Raw genomic sequence first — 6910 nt, 5'->3', positions numbered from 1 at the left:
AAAGAATAATATATAATTCATAATATGGAGATGAAAGGTGGGTGAACATGAAGTGGCTCTTCCCTTGAAAATCTTTAATCATTTTTAATATCAACATACCTTATTATAAAGACAACATGGCTTATCCAAATACAATCAGTAAAGTACTACAGTCTTTAATCAAAAGATTATGGAATTCTCAAATAGTCGCTAGGATAGAGCATTTTATGAATATGGTTTGAATATTAGTTAAATACAGATTTCTTAATAGTTGAGCCATTATGTAATTAAATAATATTTATATAATGACAATTGCATACTCCATAAGTGAAAGTTAGATTTAATGAGACATTTATTGGCACAAATGATTAATAATAAAGCTCTCCCTGCTGAAGGTAATTTATACACATATGATATGACCAAAATGAAAAGCTCCTTTTAGTGCTTACCTTATGTGCCATGTTTCCTACTTCTATTCAGTTCAAATCAATTCCTTGTTAAAAAACATCAGCCCAGCACTTAAGGGCAATAACTGTTAAGGGTGAAACAATGGACAAAGCCACCTTTTTAAACATGTTGAGGTTACAGCAGATTTGTGCTAAGATTTAAATTTTATTTTGCTAGTAAATTGGTACTTTTTCCTTAGTAATTTATGGAAATGTCTCAAGGATCAAAATAAGCTTAGTCCTGATTTTTTTTCTGGGGTGTGGGGGTGTAGGCGCATATTTGAGAAGTAGGTAAATTGGTAATAATGTGTCGGGATCTCAAATGTGACAAGTGCGGGATTATGTGATGTATGCCAAGCACTGCACAATTCCAGAGGCAGAGGAAATATGGGCTGTTTTTGGACTTGTAACTAGAACATTCCAACAGGTGACTATCATGATCCTCTAAATAAGTAGTTAGGAAAGCAAATTGGGCAGGCCAGGTCTTGTGGTATTTGAGGTATAATGTGTCTACATGACCATTCGTAACTCCTTGCAATGCCCGCATTTACATCACAAATCACAAACATAGGTGTGAGTTCTGGACTGACTACTTTCTACCTTTCTATGCTTCACCCTCAGTAAGTCACTAAGTGCTTTATGGGTCTCAGTTTCCTCCTCAGCAAAATGAGGATATTGAAGTGTCCCTTCTACCTCCCATTCTTAAGAGGAACAAATATAACATTGATGACCAAGGACTGAGTTCTCATTGCTCTTTTCCCAGACTCTAAGTAGAAAACATGCCACAATATACAATTTTATCTGTGTTGTATCTTTCATGCCTGCCATGGCACTTTGTGCAGAGAACATACCAAGTAATATTGGAGGAATGAATGGGTATGTTCATTGAACTCTATTTAAATGTTCTTCAATTATCTCTGTTATTCCATAGTAAGATGCAAAAGAGAGATGTCACAATACTTGGAAACAATGCACACATGTTGGAAACAGTGAACTCAGCATCCAGTTGCCATGACTTTGGTCCCTTCCTGAGAACTGTAACATCACTAGGACACTGCCACTGGCCATACTACCTTTTCTGAAACGGATCTATTATGAGTAACATCATCCCTGAGTTTCGAGTCGCCAAAATTGCTACCTTGCATCGGAAAACAGACTTCTCAGTAAAAGCGGTCTGGACTGACCCTGAGGTTTTTTTGGCTTTTCCACGTTCATGGTTAGAGGGGAAGATATTAAGGGTGATTAAAAGCATAAAGAAGGACTGGACAGAGTTCATAATTTAGTAAGGAAGATTTCTGAAGGTGGGATATAGAGAGAGGGGTGGTTAATAAATATTTGCTCTCATTTTTGCTAAAATTTTACCCATGGATGTGGTTGGGTAGAGGGACTATGGACTTTTGTTTATTCTACTTCAGTCTAAGTTTTTAGACAGTAGAGTATACAATGGTCACAAATGAGTTACATGCATTTTAGAAAGCAATATTTTTTCTGCAATGGGCAAATACCTCCAAGAGGCTTCAGGAAAGATACTGTTGACAATGGGCTTTCACGTAGGATTTTGGGTGCTTTTATCCTACCTCTACCGATGAGTTGTTGTACAGCCTTGGAAGCAAAATTCTCAATGCCTCTGAGCCTTGGTTTACTCACCTTTAAAATGGGGTCGATTCTAACAATCTAATATGGCTGCAGACCTTAGAGACTCAGCTCTGTTCTTAATATGGAGAAAATAATTCCAGGTCCTCTGACTCTAACTTAGAGATTTCCTAAAACACAGATATTGGGGATATAGTCGCGCTTGGTATATCTTAAAAATCACCTCTCCCAAGGTCTTTGCACACGTGCTCATGCACACACACACACACACACACACACAGAGTTTTTCTGAACTTTTCCCCCAACATAAAGTCTTCTTGGGTCAAGAGGCATTCCATTCCTTGAACATCACTAATTTTTGGTCCTTGCATTTCCTAAAGTGAAAAAGGTGATTTGGACACATTCTCCATCAGTCTTCCTATCAACACATTCATTAGTCAAATTCTAGATCAATGGGTTCAACAGACTCAGCTCCACATCCTCATTATCAGTTGTAAAGAGAAGAAAATATGACCTTATCAAGAAAGAGGGCAGGCTGCATTCCATGAGCCAGATAGAGAATGCCATATTTGGTTATTCTCTCATGGCCTCATCCTTTCAAAATATACCTTGAAAAGTATGGGAGAGAACTCTAGGTCCACAAAGTCCTGTTGTCTTTACTGCCTGGGAACACAGCTGGGCCACAACTCTCACGCCCCCCTGCATTTCAGTGGTTTGGAGCTGAGTTATGACCAATGCAATGTGAGCAGAAATGGCAAACCTCACCAGCTCAACCAGTGCAGCGCCCTGTACAACCTGAGAGGCTCTTGCCCAGGCTGCTGGTAGGGTGCAGAGCATCCAGGGGGAGCTCTGAGATCTGAGGAGATGGCAGAACCACCAGCTGATGAGGTCTGGTCTCTAAATAACAGGTATTGGAAGACCCCCCATTTATTGCCCACTTTTACTTCATGTGAGCAAGAAATACACTTTTTGCATATTAAGCCCCTGAGATTCTGGGGTTGTTGGTTACAGCATTCAGCTGCACCATAACACAAGAGACAAACTTGGATCCTACTCCGTGAAATCACAGTTGATCGATAATTTGGCCAATCCCTCCCAGTGTTAAGTACAGTTGCAAAAGAAAACAGCATTTCTGACAATTGCAGGTATGGATCTTGAAAGACAGAGGCGGAGTTTAGAGCTCAGAGACTCTGCCGGGAAGGCATCTGCTCCCCCGAACAAGACTCCTGGCCCCTGGGGACTGACAAAGCTTTGGTAGACAGGAAACAACCCTGGACCAAGCCCCCTGCTGCCCTAATCACTGCTTCCAGAAAATGAGATCACCTCCACAAGAGTATTTTTAGATCAGCCTAATTTCTAGAAAAAGCCACATCTGAGTGTGCACACTCGCTATGCATGCTGTTACGGACGCGTTTGCTATTCATTTTCATTATTAATATTTGCTACAATACGATTAGTCACATTCTGAGACTTTGAGTTAGAGGGTATTATAACGTCTCCAACTATCAAGCCCATGAACTTGTATTCTGCCTCTTCTCAATGATCCCACAGATTCTTGGTGTATGTGCCCTTCTTCCCTTGGGTTATGTGCCCTGCGCGATTAGGCCTCAGGATTACTTCCCTGAAAAGGTTTCACTGATTACTCGTTGTTAGCTGGGTTCAGTACACTTTCCTAAGACCTCATAACATCTGATGCTAATGAATGACAATTATTCCAATGAGAGTATATTTTAAATATTTCAATTTGCTTCTCCCAGCCTGTGAGCAGGGATTGAGTCAATACAGTTTAATTTCCAGCCCCAGAGACACAGCCTGGCGTGCTCTTTTATTCATTTAAGAAAGATTCATTGAGCACCTGCTCTGTGCCAGGCTCTAGGTAGTCAATGGAGAAGTAACAGCTGCCAGGGTCCCAGTTCTCAGGCAGCTAACAGTCTAAAGAGGGAGACTGACAGTTAGCAAATGTTGGCTGTAATGCATGCATAATCACTAATGAGTTAGGTGATCTGGAAGAAATGAGCACGCTTCTGTGATGATCTCTTACTTTGTCTCCCCTCAAATAGACCCTTAGACAATGGTTTGGGTACAAATTGTTTATTTAGGGAGGTAATTTCAGGGAGTTCAGTGAGAGAGTGGAGGAGTGAGACAAGGAATTGAGGAAAGCCAGTAAAGGTTAGGTCAAGGAGCAGATTAATGCTGTGGGCAACTGCAGCTCAGCTCTGCTCGGGGCCTCTGAGAGACTGTATGGAACATGCCTGAGAACTGCCCCACTCTGGGGCAAGACCGTGATCTTTGCCAAAAACCAGACACTTAGAAATGCAAACAGCTGGCTGGCTGGCCGGCTGGCTGAATCCTGCATGCTAGGGTCCAACTGAAAAACTGAAGGTGGCAATGAACTAATAAGGACTGAATGAGGAATGAATGAGTGATGGATGCATGATGAAATCCAGTGGTCTGTGCAAGGGAATGTCTGAGTCTCACCTGCACTGTATTACCACACCGAAAGCTGCTTGAGAATATGAATGTGCTCTTTCATGTGCTAACACTTGGAAGGAGACGCAAACCCAGCCTGAGCGTTCTCATGCAGGCAGGTGGACCTTTGAAAAAATTGCAAACTTATTCACAACCAATTACCTTCAGTTTAATGATGCTGCGTCCCATATGCTCTTCATGGTCCGGAAACAGTACTTGTGGTTCTACGTCAACCTTCCTAGAAGTCCCAGAAATGCTGACATGGCATGGCCGGGCTTGTAGATAGAGACACCTTGGCAAGTAAGGGAAGGAAGGCAGTGAACATCCTGGGGCTGTCTGGTTGGGGCAGAAGGGTGAGCTATTTACACAGATGTGAACACTTAAATATTTGTTTTATGTCTTAAAATTGTTTCTATGCATATATCAGAGAACCATGCATTCACTTTTATTCACTCATTTATGCATTTGTTTCGTACACACTTATTGAACATCTACTAGGTACCAGGTGGTGGCAATCCCATGGTGAGCAGGAGACACCGTCTCTCCTTCTCAGAGAGTTCCCTACTGGAGGCTGAAGATGTTCAATATATAGAATCATGATATTGTAAAGAGGGAAACAGTACAGAGTTCCATGGGATGACACATGTGGGCACTTCATCTCTACTGGAAAGAAACAGAAAGGCTCCTTGAAGAAAGGGTGGGTGAGTAAGAAGTAGCAAGTAAAGGTGGAACCAAAGAGGAGCCGGGGAGGAGTCCATGCCAACTCCACCCCAAGGTGGAGGACTAGGACCCATTCACAATGCTGGCGAGGCACCAGCACAGAAAGGCAGAGAGGACTTGGCAGGACACGAGGCTGGAGAAATGGGTAGGGGTCAGATGCACAGTGATTCCTGTACATGGTGTTTTACATATTTCAAAACTTATTCATAGAAAGCCAGTTAAGTAGATTTTATAGATTAACAAACCAAGGTCCAGAGAACACTTGCATTAAAGAAATAGAAGGCACCTCCAGGAGTTTCCTACCCTCTGCATTCATTTTTTTTTCAGTGGCACACATTTACTGACTAACCCTTCTGTGCTAGGTCCTGGGTGGGGACTGAGGTACAAAGAGGATGCATAGCCAGGTGGATGTGGAGTCCAGAGGCCACACGGCACAGAAGCTCTTGTGTCCCCAGCCTGAGTTTTTAGGGGACCTTGCCGATCAGAGAGGCCATCTTTTCCCCACCCTCTGTATTCAGCATATTTGCCAACATGGAATATTGACTCAGCGACACAGTTAGAATCTCATCCCTGCCATACACCATCAACGTGACCTAGTTATCCTAACTCACTAAGCCTCACTAATTTCTACAAAATGGGAATATTGAGAATTCCTACCTGATATAACCTGTTTGTGTGTGTTGAGGGGGTGGGTGGTGCAAGAAAGAGATTGGCTGGCCCCATAGCTGGTGCTCCCTAAATGCTAATTAATGTCTGTGTAGGTGATGGATTTTCCATGACACCACGAAGAATATAAATAGGGCTAGAGGCTATAAGCTTCAGAATGGTCTCTTGGTGTGATGCAAGGAAGGTTGTTCTTAAGGTCATACCTATCCGAGAATGGAAAAGTCTGCTCTTAGAGGTCAGAGGGACTTCTAGCCAGTCCTGAAGAATTTAAACAGAAATTGTAAAAACATCAGTGGGGTTGGATGGATACAGAGTCGGGACATATCAGCATCTTCCAGGTGCCTTTTATCCTTAAGTCAGGAAAACTTTTGTCCTAAAGACTTTTCTTACAACAGCCTAATTCGTAAAAGAGAAAAACATGGCTGTTCTGGCCATACTGGGGGTGGGGGACCAGATCCCTGCTTGTCAGCACCTCTTTTCCCCCACTGTAGCTTCTCATCTTCTCACTGTAGCCCTATGGAGCAGCTAGAAAACCTCGGGTCTCCACCCCCTGCTTCCTGGGGTCTTTGGAAGCTCCAATTCCACTCGAGCCTACATCTGGACCAGCAGTGGCCTGCTGAGAGTGGCACCAGCTGCCGTGAGTTGGGCCATGCCCCCAGTGGTTCTGCTGCATCCTGGACAGAGGTCTCCCTCCAGTCAAACAGGTTCTTGTTTCCTGCTGTACCAAGGACACAGGTCTGTCTTCCTCATAGTCCCTTGGGCCTTGCTCCCAAAGCTGTGGACCCAAGATTTTGACACCTTGGACCATTCAAGGTGGCTCACTCCAGCTGCACACCCAGAAGCTGGGCCCTGCACACCCAAGGGAAGCCTCTTGGGTGGCAGCCATGTAGGTCTGGGAACACCTGATTTTGATCTGGGAATTTCAGGTCAAATTGGTTCCTTTGGTGCTTTCCTGCTTTAAAATCCACTGGGTTTGTCCCCAGATGATGAAGATGATGAAAAGGGTAACCCTGTGTTTCTTTCTTCCCTCCCAAGAG

The 6910-nt window shown here is 43.3% G+C and overlaps 1 long non-coding RNA gene across 1 annotated transcript in view; it reads right to left on the bottom strand.

Annotated features, from left to right (window-relative positions):
• Window positions 1–4649: 4649 nt before the first annotated feature.
• The window catches only part of LOC125283315 (uncharacterized), a 335578-nt gene continuing 333317 nt past the window's right edge, over window positions 4650–6910 (bottom strand). The window contains exon 5 of the long non-coding RNA XR_007191057.2: window positions 4650–4779. This is a non-coding gene — a long non-coding RNA (uncharacterized LOC125283315). The remainder of the gene's footprint in view (window positions 4780–6910) is intronic.

The sequence above is a fragment of the Ursus arctos genome, unplaced genomic scaffold (assembly GCF_023065955.2).
Source record: "Ursus arctos isolate Adak ecotype North America unplaced genomic scaffold, UrsArc2.0 scaffold_19, whole genome shotgun sequence".
In the NCBI taxonomy this organism is placed as follows: Eukaryota; Metazoa; Chordata; class Mammalia; order Carnivora; family Ursidae; genus Ursus; species Ursus arctos.
Note: the sequence above shows the minus strand (reverse complement) of the source record. Positions and strands in the feature narration are given on the sequence as shown.